The sequence below is a fragment of the Pleurodeles waltl genome, chromosome 7 (assembly GCF_031143425.1).
Source record: "Pleurodeles waltl isolate 20211129_DDA chromosome 7, aPleWal1.hap1.20221129, whole genome shotgun sequence".
Classification (NCBI taxonomy): Eukaryota; Metazoa; Chordata; class Amphibia; order Caudata; family Salamandridae; genus Pleurodeles; species Pleurodeles waltl.
Window position 1 is genome coordinate 864,513,074 of NC_090446.1, and position 15,453 is coordinate 864,528,526.

Genomic DNA, 15,453 nt, shown 5'->3' on the forward strand with positions numbered 1-15,453 from the left:
TATACCAAGTGTCTCTCTACACTTATCAATATACTCCGGAGTCCCAGACCTCTCTCCTAAGGTCTGTCATCAACAACCACGTGGATAATTTTTCCTGCATCAAGCGCCACACTCAAATAAAGAACACCACTTCCCTACTCTCATACCTATAGGAGTACGCCCACTCCATCTAATCAACTAATTTGAGTATTTCTACTCCTCTATACTCATATCCAACACAATCATCTGCAAATTAGCTAAAGCTGTGCAAGCGCAAAAACACTTCATTCAAATACGATCAAACACTGCCAGGAACATACCCTTCAACCTAGGGGGTCTCCAAGAACCGGGGAAAGTCACTTAAGGCAACTAGAAACTCATCATGTCAAGTTGGTGTAACAATTTGGAAAAGAATAGAAAAGAAAGAACGAACCAATAATTTTAGCGCACCCAAACATCATGATTTCATTATGACATCATCAAAACAATAAAGTAACCGTAATCTGCTACCAAAAACTCCTAACCCACCACGGAATCCTAGCTATTATCTACAGTGAATAGTGGATTCTGCACTCGAATCAACATAGGTTTGAGGGGATGTCATCAATGAACGTCGTGAGTATCAACAAAGGTTAATAACAATCAATATATCAAACTCTAATCCTTAACCACACCAGCATATTACAAGAATTTATGAATTTATTTCCCTATATTAACAATGCTAATGTCACGAAAATAACTCTCAAACACAAATGTTAAGCATATAAGATCAATAGCGGTTGGTTAAAGCGTTTTATATATCTCAATTTCATCAAGAAAATTAAACAAATTATCTCGAAAAGAATCACACTTATTAATAATACAAAAACCAGTAATAAGTCATCAGCATTTCAAAATTTGTTCCCTCATTAACCACAAATTAGCATCAACATATTGGGCTTCATGTGAAAAGAATTTAGTTACACAAATTTAGAAAAAAACTCTTTATCTCAGTTAATGACAAAAATATATTATTAATATGCAGCAATTCAGTCATAAATTGCAGCTGGTACCTAGAAAGCAAAAGAGACACATATTACATTGCAATGACATACATTACCAATAGTAAAAGTAGAAACAGCAAGTAGCTTGCTTCAGCCAGGGGACACCATCAGTTATGGCCCAATGACAGCTAACCCACCCAGCCAATAAGTCTTGAATCATCAGAGTCGAACTTCATCTGCTCTAGTCTGCTCTCCAAACTCTAAAATAATAATAATCATAATAATCCCAGAGAATTCTACCCAAGTTACTATACCAAATCCTAATAAGCTTCTGATTGGTCAATCTATGGGATGGTTTCATTTCAGCCAATCAACAACTAAATTGATGACCTAAAACACAACAAATCTACGCTAATTATAACATTTTCTTCAAGAATAACATTTCCTCTTCCGTCTCATCTGTAGCTCTATTGTTTCATCGCCTCTCGAATATCTTGCCTCAGAAAGAAACTTTTACTGTTTCAACTCACTTCCATCCTAGAGGAAAGACCAGGTATTAGTAACATTCTCAAACAATAGGACATTTCAATTTATGCAATGCTTGGTTAAAACATGACCTTGTAAGACATAATGCAGCAACCCACTAGGGGTAGCTGTGAGCACATCTACACAAACTTCGAAAACAGTTTTATGTAAGCTTTTGAAACATGGAAAATAACCACAGCTTCTAGTTAGAATTTCGCTCAGTTAAGAAACGCAAAGCGAACGTTTTCAAAAGACACTCGTTTTGCACATTGATTCATTACACATTTTAGTATAAACAAATAATTAATAAACTTATTAGAAAATTCACACTCTCACAGGGGTGACCTACGTGTAGTAAAAGGGACGGTTTGCCAAGTCGAAATGGCAGTTTAAAACTACCCACACAGACACTGCAGTGGCAGGTCTGAGGCATGTTTATAGGGCTACTCATGTGGGTGGCTCAATCAGTGCTGCGGGCCCACTAGTAGCATTTTATTTACAGGCCCTGGGCACACACTGTGCACTTTACTAGGGACTTACTAGTAAATCAAATATTCCAATCATGGAGAAACCAATCACCAATACATTTTAGACAGTCAGCATATGAACTTCAGCACTGGTCAGCAGTGGTAAAGTGCCTAGAGTCCTCAAGCCAACAAAACAGGCAAGAAGAAATATGAGGAAGAGGACAAAACGTTTGGGGATAACTCTACAAAAAAGGCCAGGTCCAACAGCAATTCATCAATATTCGGACATTTGTATGATGGTGGTAAAAAAAGTTAAAAGACAACGATAAAATCGAAATCATCTATAAGGTTATTTTTGCGCCATTAACATTAAGGTGCATAGATAGAAGAGAGTTTCCAGTAGGTTACGTTTCACCAATACAAGCTAGCAAAACCTGTCATTTACTTGAAAGACATTTCTCCCTTGGGACATTTGTGTAACTGCAAAAATTAAAAAGACAAAGCTTGAGAAGAAAAGTCAATATCCTTTACAGGGAAAATGTAAAGTGCATTTCAACAACAGACCACTGTTCCTGATTAAAGTAAGTTTCAACAACCCGGACTGATAGGGCTTCAATGCTCGCTTTAGGAGTTTTCTCCCTTGGGGTTCGCTGTCTGGGTTTATTTAAAAACTACAGGGTGGAAACATTTCTAATCAACATGTTTCTTGTCATTTGGTCTTTTAGGAGCAAAAGGCAGTTTTGGACATATGTGCAAACTTATCCTACCACAGGCTTGTTCACTTAGTTCCAGTGGTGGCTCCTCCACTATGGCGGAGGAGCGTCGCCCCCTTTAGTATCAACCGCTGCAAATCCTTTAACAAGGAAAGGATAATAAACTAACGCCACCTTGCGCCACATTAACGTAATTTATTTTTATGTTAATGTGGGCCAACGAGGCCAAAATCCCTGCGCCGTATTTACAGAGTGGCGCAATGCATGCATTGCGCCACTCTGTAACCGTTTGCGCTACATTATGCCTGCACGAGGCATAATGTATGTAAAGGGGGCGTTCCCCCATTGGGGGAGCTGGAACATGGCATAAGGAAATCTATGAGATTTCCTTACGCCATTTTTTACGGCACTTTTAACGCCTGCTCAAGTCCAGAATGGGCCCCTATGTACTCTGCAGGAGTAGCGCCAATATTTTGACGCTACTCCTGCAGAGTACATCAATAGCATCATAAAAAATTACACTATTGCCCCCTACCCTGCGCCATGAGGCGCCGTATTGTAAATACAGCATACACATGGTGGTGGTAGGGGGGTGCTAAAGGGCTCAGGGAAAGAGGTGCTGCACTCGGTGCAGCGCCACTTTCCATAAATCTGGCCCCAAGTTTATTATCCTTACCTTGTTAAAGGGGCAGGGCATGTGGGATGACGAGCACTGAGGGGAGTGCACTCCCCTCAACGCGCATGTATGTTTTGGCCGGCCAGGTCAGGCCTGCCAAACATACATGCGCAGTGTGCTCTCTCCAGCCCCGCACTGTGGTGCCGGGCTGCAGAGAGCAGGCACAGGCTCCCACTCTGCCTGGGAGCACACCTGTTTTGACGGAGGCTCTGCAACAGTGCGCAGTGTGACGTGCAGGTAAGTTTTTGTTTATTTATTTTATATATGTTATTAATGTCCCCCCTCCATCCACCGCCCTGCCCCCAGTAACTCCTGCGAGCCGTGACTGCTTAGTCCACTCCTTAGAGCCCCGCATCAGTTAAGCAAAAGTGCAGCACTATTGGGCGTTTACAGAGCAGGATTATTGCCCTATTGAAGATAATTTTTTCTTGAGCCCCATCGATAACATTGAGTCAGATTCAGAGTTAATTTTCTTTAACAACTGATCATTGACGGCAATGGAGCTGGCTGTTTAACTCTTTAAAGGCCCCTAGAGACTACTGGAAGTCAGGAGCGGCTCGGGGCAAGTAGAAGGGGTGGGCAGTGTGCGGGGGAGGGAGCGGGGGGGATTAAAATAAAATTTTAAATGTAAAAATGTAAATAAAATTAAAAAAACCCTCACCTCAACGCCGCACACCGCTCCACTCCTGCTTCTCCTCGCTGCAGGCTCCCAGCCTGTGCAGGCTCTCTCCAGCCCAGCAACTGTGTTGCTGGGCTGGAGAGAGCCTACAGCGCATTTGTGTTTGGCCGGCCCAAGACGGCTGTCCAAACACGCATGCGCTCTTGTCACCCCGTGGCCCCACCCTTTTACCAAACAATGATAATAAACACAGTTTATTATCATTGTTTGGTAAATGTTTTGCAGCTGTCGCTGCTGGCGGGGGGGGCAATGCTCCTCCGCCCTCATCTAGGAGCCGCCCCTGCGGAAAGAGCTTTTGAATTGGTGCCTGCACCCACAGCTGTCTTTGCTGACAAAGAGAGTCCTCCTCACTGGCAGGAGGTCTATCCCTGTCCCTAAAACTGAATAGAACTTTGATGCATATTATTCTGTCCGATTCACCTTGCACATCGAAAAAGCCACTCTTAAGCAAGTGTGACGTTGTCACCGATTTCATCGGCCTTGTTTAAGGTAATGCATGTATGTCTCATTCCCTAGCCATGCTACAGCTGACCACTGTTCACGGTGACATGCACTGCATTCTGCTGGGCTGTGTTGCATTACATTATATATTGTACTGTGACACATTATAAAGGATCGTTATGGAACTCGGCAGAATGTACTTAACAGGAGCACATTTATTTTTTAACTATTTAAAACATTTTTGAAAAAAATGAGGAATACAGCAGTTATTTATTTAAATTCTCTTACCATACAGTTACTTTCTTTAAACAAACAACATTTTGTAAACTCACTAGCACAGTCCATGTCATAGGAAATATATGTGTTGGCAGTGCATATTGGACTGCATTATTTCCACTCTTCGTACTAGCACATTACAGAGCATTATACATTGGCAAAATAGGACCTTTGCAACTTAGACCCATTTTTATAATTTTTTCATGCAGCGCAATGCAGCAGGCCACCTTGTGTGAAAGGACAGGAATGTGCCATATTTAACATTTGCTTGCTTTGTATTTGATGGCTTGACTTCCTATTCCTGGATCTGTCTATCCACTGGAGTATAGCCTCTTTACCATTGTTAAGATTGGCCGACTGTCCTTATAATAATCACTTTTAGGGGACTACTTTTTTTATTGTCGAGCCGGCGAGTGCATGCTCTTGCAAGACTCTGGTGTGTACAGTCAAGGGCTTGGAGCCCGTCTGTAGCTTACCATTTGTTGGCTTGCTTGGCACTCTTCTTTATAGCCTCTTAATTCGTTACTGCAGGCCTGGGATCATTTCTGTTCCTCCCTGTGGAGCAGGGAAAAAGCAATGATTGATTCACCTTAATCAGTGCCCTGCTGCTGCTCCCCATGTGACTGAAGCACTATTTAGGGTCGTGCCCAAAGTGCTCTGTCCCTGTTGTTATCTCTCTACGGGCTTGTAGCCACACCCATGCCAGGCCCATCACTTTGGTTGGTTCGTGGGCTGGCCTTTTAGAATTCGCTTCATTTCATTAGTGAAAGGCTTGCATACGTCACAGCTTTTCCAGTGTTTAGCTTTCCTCATTCGCACCGGCCAACTACTGAAAACATGCGAGGCTCCTTGTATTCAGCATGGTTTCTGGACTACTTTGTTACATGGATATTTGCACTTTTGCCGATTACATGGATATTTGCACTTTTGCCGATAACATGGATAACTGCACTTTTGCCAATACGTTTCACTGCGAGCGAACGTCTGTTTCCTTTTGTGTGTTTGCGTCCAAGGCGGATGTCGGCTCGCTTATATGAAACTGTTTTACTTTTCAGTTTATGTGGCAAGAAAAGTCTGGGTCGGAGTTTACAAAGCTAATAGCTTTAACTTGAGTAAACGCAAGACCCATTGCATTGCAAATTCTTCTTTTAACTTCTAGTGCCCTGCAAATAGAAGGCTTGTGACTGTCAAAAATGTGACCAGCAGGACAAACAAAATTACTAGGTTTTATTTTATATAGCTAGCTTTCTTTTATTTTATCAGTCTGTTCTCAAAAGATGACAATTATCTTTTCTAAATATTGTAAAGCAACATTGTTTTGTTATTATGTGTAATTCCAGAAATTATACTTTAACAAATAATTGTGCAGTCACCCCAATCCACCACACTACAATCTGCCCCACTAATATCTACCCCAGCCCATGCTACATCACCCTACATCAATCTTCCCCAACCCCATTTAATCAACTACAACCCACTCCAATCCACTCTTCCCAACCCACCCCAATCTAATCTGCCCCACTCCAGTTTGCCCCACTCCAACCCCCACCACTCCAAAACAATCTGCCCCACTCCAATCCAAAACAATCTGCCCCACTCCAATCCAAAACAATCTGCCCGCTCCAATCTGCCCTACTCCAATCCAAAGCAATATACCTCACTCAATCAATCAAAAACAATCTGCCCTACTCCAATCTGCCCAATCCAAAACAATCTGCACCACTGCAATCTGCTGCACTCCAATCCAAAACAACCTGCCCCACTAGAATCTGCCCCACAGCAATTCAAAACAATCTGCCACACTCCAGTTCAAAACAACCTGCCCAACTCCAGTCCGCTCCACTCCAATCCAAAATATTCTGCCCCAATCCAATCCACCCCACTCCAATCTGCCCCACCCCAATCCAAAATACACACCCCACTTCAATCCAATCCACCTCATCCCAATCCAATTCACCCCACTCCGTCCCAATTCACACCACTTCAACCCACCCGACCTCCACACTTAACTCCTTCATCCCCTGCACTCCATGTGGTTTTCGTTATTGTGTCCTTTCATGTGTTGCTGTCTCCCTTGTGTGCTGCTTCCCCCCTCTTCCCCCAACATCTCTTTACCCACCCCTCCGTTGCCTCTCCCACCCTGCAGTCTTTTTTAATTTGTTTTTATTTTGAGCTTCCGGGCAAAAAAACAATAATTTTATTTACTGATCCAACTGGTGCCCACCACATTTGATTGGTAAATTAAAAAAAGACAATTATGCCTGTGTCATTCTGTAGGAGTGAGTATTCATGGTGACACATACACGCTCCTATAGAATTATGTGACCAGCGGTCATGTCAGAGTACCTTTTTTTCAGATTTTTGCCAAAGCTGCAAACCTTGGCAAGCTGTACTGGCAACATCTATAGGTCCGAAAGGTGAAACATTTTGGCTTTGCCAATGCTTGTTGAAAGGGGTTTGTGCTTTAAGATCATGGTAGGGAGTTGTCTAGTTACATCATTGATTTGTTCTTCCAAACAATTCTATCCGGTAAACAGCCCTCCACCCAACCTTCCTCCACATAGCAGTTGTTTCCTCATTGATGGGGCCTAGGATATTCTAACATATTTAAAATGGAAAAGCAATTTCCACCACAAAATTCTTTCATCGATCATCGCAGACAAAATGTGGGAAGGATGAATAATTACAAATATATTTGTACAGACTTGAAAGTAAAGACATTAATTGTAGAGGCCTTCAATCGTGTCAGTGGGTGAGCTCACAGTAATGCTATATTACCTCCTTGTCCTCTTCTGTGTTCCAGTCGTTAAGCTGTGACTTCCCCTGTCAGACAATATTTGTCCTAATTCTCTTTCTAAAAACATGACAAGATTTAAGAATCATCTACTCACATGTGGATGAAAAGTGTATGCCCTTAAATAAAATCCCTGCTTTTTTTGTCGTTCTTCCATGTGGTCACTTCTTGCTAGCCAAAGACTTCCCAAGCATGTTGTCAATGCTTCTCTAGTTTTCTTTTACTGATGTTTTGATTTTTTATACTATACTTGGCATTTCGAATCGACCAGGAAGGCAGAACTGTGGGAGAGGCCAATAGTCCAGATGATGCTCTCAGGCTGAAAGGTTAGCTTCTAGTCTTGTGGGCTTCTTGTAAAAAAAAAGGGGGGTTCTTTTCCAGGAGAAAAGGCAATAGAATAAGAGATGGAGGATGAAAGAGCCACTCCTCAGATGATGAAGCTGATAGGAGCGGGAGCAGATCCAGGAGATCTTCTTCTTCCTCATGCAGGTATCTTGACACGGTCATGGACAATTCTGATATTAAGAAGATAGTTTACGAGGCTGTTGCTAAGGCCTTTGAGACAGAGAGAGTGAAGCAGAATAACATCATCAACATAAGATAGATGACTCTTCTTCAATATGATGCTCTTCTTAACCAGACAAAGCTAGTCCATCTCCTAAAGAGAAATATATTAGGGGAGAAGAAGTGGAACAAACATTTGATCATCTGTGAGAAAATTTGTGATTTCCACCAGCAGACATAAGAGAAGACGATCCTTCTCCTCTATTTCCCCAGTATGAGAGACTGGCCAGACAAGATTTATTCCCTAATTCTCAGGAAAAGGAAGCAATTGGAACTTTTGTCTATTCCAAGGTTTGAGCAAAAGGTGTATATGCTGAAGTATGCTTGGTCAGTTCTACTGCATACAGCTAAAATAGATTCCATGCTTGCAACTTTAGCTTGCAAAAAATTGCTTAATTTAAGAAGAGTGCCCTCCCTTCGATGGAGTGGAGAAGATGGAGGTATTACTGAAGAAGAACTATGCCAGCTTGTTGGCAAATCTGTCTCAGAGGCTGGTAAGCGGATAATGCGGAGATGGCAGCGCTGTCGAAAATTTCTGTCTCAAGCATGAAGCTGTTCAGAAACCAGTGTGAGGTTTTAAATACCATAGACATGCCTTACTTTATAAGCTTAAATCACTTTCAGTTTCATCAATCTCTACAAAACAAGACAGTCACAAGAAGGCCAAAAGAAAACAAGGATTTCAGCCATGGTGCTCTTCTACGAAATCCACATCAGGAAAGCAATCTTAAAGTCAGAAGTCACAGCGTAAAAGACTACTATGGAGTAGTGGATCGAGAGGCAGGAGCAGAGGGGTAGATCCTAAACTTTATAAAATCCTGGAAAAAGGCAGTTTTATATTATAGGTACTGATTATAATGCAAAAAGGCTACACTGTACACTTCCCTTCTATTTCTCCAAAGCAGCTTTCCACCTTACTCCTTATAAAAACACTGACTTTATGGCACAGAATAAAACACTTGGGCTCATATGTACTAAAGCTTTTTCCAAAACACACAGAATTGGTAAAACCATTTGATACATCTGGCCCTTGGTCCTGAAGAAATCACAGTGCCATTGTCTATAGAAAAGTAAGATCAAGACATTTATTCCATTCTCTAACTGGTAGAGAAGCTTGAAGAGGCTTTTAACAATTACTAGATCTAAGGAAGGTGAATGTTTGGATTTCCACAACCCCCTTCCTGTTGATCCACTGAGGGGAGTTTATATTCACTTTAGACCTAAAGGATGCATTTCTATGTTGTAGTAAGTTGGCTCTGTATATACTATCTCAAAGTGAGAGATAGTGTGCATAGAGTCCAAGGGTTCCCCTTAGAGGTTGATAGTGGCAAAATTAGATAATACTAATGCTCTATTTTGTGATAATGTGGTTGAGCAGTAGGCTTATCAGAGGGTAGTATTAAGCATTTGTTGTATACACACAGGCAATAAATGAGGAACACACAATCAAGACTTAACTCTAGGCCAATAGTTTTTACCTAAAAAATACCTTTTCTTAATTTATTTTAGAACCACAAGATTCAAGATTTGAGGTAAGTACATAAAATGCAAGATACTTCACACAGGTAAGTATAGAACTTTGATTTAAAACATTAGTACGCACAGTTTAGGTTAAAATGGCAATAAGCTATTTTAAAAGTGGACAATGCAAAAATCAACAGTTCCTGGGGGAGGTAAGTTTGGTTAGGTGTCTCAGGTAAGTAAAGCACTTACACAGTCAGTCTCCTGGGCATAGGGAGCCCTCCGTTGGGAGTTCAAGGCAACCCCAAAGTCACCGCACCAGCAACAAAGGGCCAGTCAGGTTCAGAGGTCAAAAGAGGGCCCAAAACACATAGGCACCTATGGAGAACAGGGGTGCTCTGGTCCTAGTCTGTTTACAGGTAAGTACCTGCGTCCTTGGGGAGCAGACCAGGGGGGTTTTGTAGAGCACTGGGGGGGACATACACAAGCCCACAAAACACACCTTCAGCGGCACAGGGGTGGCCGGGTGCAGTAGGCAAAGTAGCCATCGGGTTTTCTAAAGAAAGCAATGGAGGGACCTGGGGGTCACTTAGGTGATGCAGGCAGGGCACAGGGGGGGTTCTCAGGCCAGCCACCAACTGGGCTAGGAAGAGGGCTGCCTGCTGGTCACTCCTGCACTGGAAGGTGGTTCCTCTTGGTCCTGGGGGCTGCAGGTGCAGTTCTTGGTCCAGGCGTTGGGTTCCTTGTTAGAGGCTCGCGGTTAGGGGGAGCCTCTGGATCATCTCTGCAGGCGTCGCTGTGGTGGTGCAGGGGGGTCGACTCAGGGTACCCACGTTGTCGTAGTCACCTGGGAGTCCTCTCTGCGGTGTTGGTTCTCTGGAGCTCAAGCCGGGGGCGTGGGGAGCAGAGTGTGAAGTCTCACGCTTCCGGCAGGAAGAGAGAGTTCTTTGAGAGTTGCTTTGAAGTTGCAAAGTTGTTGCAGTTTCTGAACTGTGCCTCTGTTCTCTGGAGTTTCTTGGTCCTTCGGGGTCAGGGCAGTCCTCTGAGTCCTCAGAGGTCGCTGGTCCCTGTCGGATGCGTCGCTGTGCAGGTTCTTTGAGTCTGGAGACAGGCCGGTAGGGCTGGGCCAAGTCAGTTGTCATCTCCGTCGTCTCTGGGGGGCTTTCAGGTCAGCAGTCCTTCTTGTTGTTGTAGGTTGTGGGAATCTGATTTCCTGGGGTCAGGGTCGCCCCTAAATACTATATTTAGGGGTGTGTTTAGGTCGGGGGCAGTAGCCAAAGGCTACAGTCCTTGAGGGTGGCTACACCCTCCTGGTGCTCCTCCCCGAGGGTAGGGGGGCACATCCCTATTGCTATTGGGGGAATCCTCCACAACCAAGATGGAGGATTTCTAAAGGCAGTGGTCACCTCAGCTCAGGGCAACTTAGGGGCTGTCCTGACTGGTAGGTGACTCCTCCTTGTTTTTCTCATTACCTCCTCTGGACTTGCCACCAAACGTGGGGGCTGTGTCCAGGGGGCGGGCATCTCCACTAGCTGAAGTGCCCTGGAACATGGTAACACAAAGACTGAGCCTTTGAGGCTCACTGCTAGGTGTTACAGTATCCTGCAGGGGGTAGATGTCAGTCATCTCCAAACAGTGCAGGCTTTGTTTCTGGCCTCAGAGAGCACAAAGGCTCTCACCCCAGGGGGTCAGAAACTCGTCTCAGTAGCAGGCTGGCAAAGACCAGTCAGTCCTGCACTGAAGGATTGGGTAAAATACAGGGGGCATCTTCTAAGATGCCCTCTGTGTGCATTTTGTCATAAATCCAACACTGGCATCAGTGTGGGTTTATTATTCTGAGAAGTTTGATACCAAACTTCCCAGTATTCAGTGTAGCCATTATGGAACTGTGGAGTTTGTTTTTGACAAACTCCCAGACCATATACTTAATATGGCCACATTGTACTTACAATGTCTAAGACCCTGGCTTAGGGCTGTAAGGCCTGCTAGAGGGGTGACTTACCTATGCCACAGGTAGTATTTTGTGTGCATGGCATCCTCAGGGGGATGCCATGTTGACTTTGCCTTTTTCTCCCCACCAACACACACAATCTGCAATGGCAGTGTGCATGTGTTAGGTGAGGGGTCCGTTAAGGTGGCACAACACATGCTGCAGCCCTTAGGGACCTTCCCTGGTCACAGGGCCCTTGGTACCACTGGTACCTTTTACAAGGGACTTATCTGTGTGCCAGGGGTGTGCCGATTGTGGAAACAATGGTACATTTTTAGTGAAAGAACACTGGAGCTGGGGCCTGGTTAGCAGGGTCCCAGCACACTTCTTAGTCAAGTCATCATAAATATCAGGCAAAAAGTGGGGGGTACCTGGAACAGGGAGCCATTTTCCTACATATGTCTTCTGGTTTGCAGATAGCATCAGAATTTCCTTCAATTTGCAGCTCAAGATCACCACTTCCAATTTGTGTTCTCTCCTTCAGGCTCAAATTAGCACCAAGGGTTTTCCCAAAGGTCCTGGCTCCCCTCTTAGGCTTATTACACAACCAGGGCTTATAAGTATACCCATATATTGATGACTGGCTGATACAAACAGTACTGACGTATCACGCGGAGCTCCAACTGCAACAAGTGGCTTGTCTTCTTCATGATCATTGATACTTGATAATTTGGACAAAATCTAAAATAATTTCTGTGCAGGACTTATAGTTCATAGGAGCAAGGTCTGACACACACACAAATGGAAGTTTTCTTCTTTCCTCCAGAACTGAGAGTTCTAAAGATTCAGAAGCATGTTTTATCCATCCTACAAGCCCAGAGGACATAGGAGCAACAATAATGATTATGCCCTGGGCAAGGTTACAAGTGTAATTCTTCTTTGAAATCTACTGAAACACTTGATTCCACTGTCTATGAAGATAGAAGCTCCAGTTCAGATGAATCATTGCATCAGAAAAAAGCACCAGTGATTGTTGCACTCAGGTAATTTGAATAAAGGAACGCCTTTGCAGACCTCAGACCCAAAGATTACAACAACAGACCCAGTGGTTACGGTTGGGGAGCCACGATGGACTCCATATGCCTCCAAGACTAAAGGTTTCTCAGTTGTATAAAACACTCATTAAAGTAGAAGGAACTGGAAGCAGTAAGTCTTGGTCTGTTGGGTATTTCCACTCAGATAGAGACAATATGATAACAAAGGCATATAAAAACAGACAAGTGGGGCCTTGGGATTCAGAAGTTTGGCTTTAAGAGTAGTGATGATTTTTCAATGGGCTATACAGCATCTATTCTGATGGCGATCTACATCGGGTATAGACCAGTGCTTAATTTCAGGCAGTGGCTTCCGGTGCTCAGCCCCGGCACTTAATTCTCAATACTAACACTGGCTCCTATAACAGTTCATCACATGGCTGTGATGTTTACCTAATTTTGATATGAGCGCAACACAGTGTTTAATATTTCAATATGCATTCAAAATTAACAATATCTGCCACCCAAGCCATTCTAATAGCTTTGAGTGGCCTGGAATAGTCCAAACTATCACAGATGGTGGATTGTGATTGTTAGTAATTGTCATGGTACTGTAATTGGCTGTGATGGCAGTGGAAATGTGTGGTGCAAACTGCAGTTGTCCCCTGAGAAGGGGCCTGGCACTTGCATTTCTACAGATTAGCCACTGGGGTAGACAATACAGTAGCAGACAAGATAGGCAGGATGCTTCCTTCAGCTCAGAACTATAGTCTGAATCCCTTGATGTTTTGGGAGGTCTGTTCAAGATGCATATAGTACAAGTCACTTAAAACGATACAAAATAAAAAGTAACTTTTCTGCACTAAGATGTTAGTACTACTGATGTAAATCCCTTGATGCAGTGGTTCCCAACCTTTTGACTTCTGTGGACCCCCACTTTATCATTACTGGAATCTGGGGACCCCCACTGAAACTTTATTGGAATCCGAGGACCCCCCACTGAGTCATTACTTAAAGCTGAGGACCTAATCTGTTAAAATCATTTAATTTTCTCAGCAGTCGCAGACCCCCTGAGGAGGCTTCACAGACCCCCAGGGGTCCCCGGACCACAGGTTGGGAACCACTGCCTTGATGTAATGACTCTAGATGTAGAGCCGGCAAAGTAAAGGTAATATATCCTGCAAAGTCATCCTTTTGGATCTTTAGAGCAATTCCTATTGAGTTTTTGTCTTGAAATGTTTCTTCTGGTAGCAATTACTTCAGCCAGGAGACTAGGAGAGTTGTTTTCTCTTTTGTGTAACCCTCCTTACTTCATAATTTTGTCTAGACATGTTGGTTATCAGATTGGGTCATTTTTCCATTCCTAAAATTCATTCACCTTTTCATTAGAACAATAAGTCATTCTACTAGAATCACAGCATAGTACCCTACTATCCTGATGAAGAATCTCTTCATCATCTAGATGTCAGAAGAGCTATTTTGATTTATTTGGATCATGTAGTCCCTTTTACAAGGGTGGATTCTTTGTGGTAGATTTACAAATATATCACACAATGGGATATTGCAACCAAACTTTTGCACTGACCTGGGGATTGTGGGAGTTGGAGCTTGCACCAGGGGACCAAGACCCGGCCTGGTGGCCAAGGCCATTTCCCATATGGTGCAGGGGGAATCCCACTCTGGGTTGCTCTGGCATGGATCTTAAGGGGCTCATGGATGTTTAAGAGGCTCCTCTCCTTGTGAGAGAGTAAGGGGCATCCGCTTGTAAAGATTATGGGCCTGATTACGTGTTTGGTGGTCGGAAAACCCGACCACCAGACCCATGGTGAGGAGACCACTGTGGAGCTTGCGGTCTCCCCACCTGCCCTATTAGGAGTTTTCCACTTGGCTGACCAGCAGAATCCAAGATTCAGACAGTGCTCATTCCGACAGTGCTCAGGAGGGGACCCCTGCACTGCCCACGACAATGTTGTCTGCAGTACAGGGCCACCTCTGTGCCCCCCAGCACTTATTCTCAGCCATCCTTTTCATGGCATTTGAACTGCCATAAAACGCAGAGAACATGGTTATAATCAGCAGGGCGGCGCTGACTTCAGCGCTACCCTGGCTAATCACAACCAATACCACCATCAGCCCATCTTGATCAGAGATCCTAGCGGAGACGGCAGTCTTTTGGCGATCCGACTGTCAGACTTGTGATGTGGCAGTCGGACCGCCACAGCAGTCCCACCGCCACCGTGAGTCTGGCAGTCTTGAAACCACCAGACTCATAATCTGGCCCTATATCTGGGTGTCCCAATGGCTAGCACTTAGGCTCCCAAGATAATTCGCCGGTGCTCTAGCAGCCAGCGGGGTGGCCAAACAATGTGCGTGTCGTCAGGTGATTCAAATGAATAAAAGTTCACCTACTCTTTTCATTTTGTAAAAAGGTATGTATATTGTGTGTTGGCTATAAAATGTTTTAACTCTGTCTTGTGGTGTAATGAATACAGCCTGCCCACTGTTTTCTCAAATGCAAAATCTGATTATCTTGGAACAATTCTTTGCCTTTTGCTGTAGAGAGTCAGCCAGTAATTCAGGCAGAAGGGTTAATTGGTTTCTCACAAATATAATGGGCCTCAGTGCATTCCCCTACTGATTGGTGTAATGTCTAGCATATGTTTTGACACAGATACCTTTCAGGTTCAAAATATTATGCCTAGAGAAACTTTAAAACTTTTCCCACTTTGGATATGTGCTGTACAGTGCACCGCACATGGAAAGTTGGAAACGTTTAGAGAAGTAAAAACATTTCTCCTTTCCGACGCCTGCCTCAAAGAGGTGTTATTCTTTTGGGTACAAAGCCCTACCATTTTAGCATATAAGGCCTTGTGTAAAAAACCATAAGCGGTTACATGTGAACCCTGACATACGATCCATGTAACACCCTCA

General features: G+C 43.8%; 1 long non-coding RNA gene across 1 annotated transcript in view; it reads right to left on the reverse strand.

The window, feature by feature from the left end:
- Window positions 1-933: 933 nt before the first annotated feature.
- LOC138247330 (uncharacterized) overlaps window positions 934-15,453 on the reverse strand; it is a 56,526-nt gene continuing 42,006 nt past the window's right edge. Inside the window, exon 3 of the long non-coding RNA XR_011194446.1 lies at window positions 934-1,499. This is a non-coding gene — a long non-coding RNA (uncharacterized lncRNA). The remainder of the gene's footprint in view (window positions 1,500-15,453) is intronic.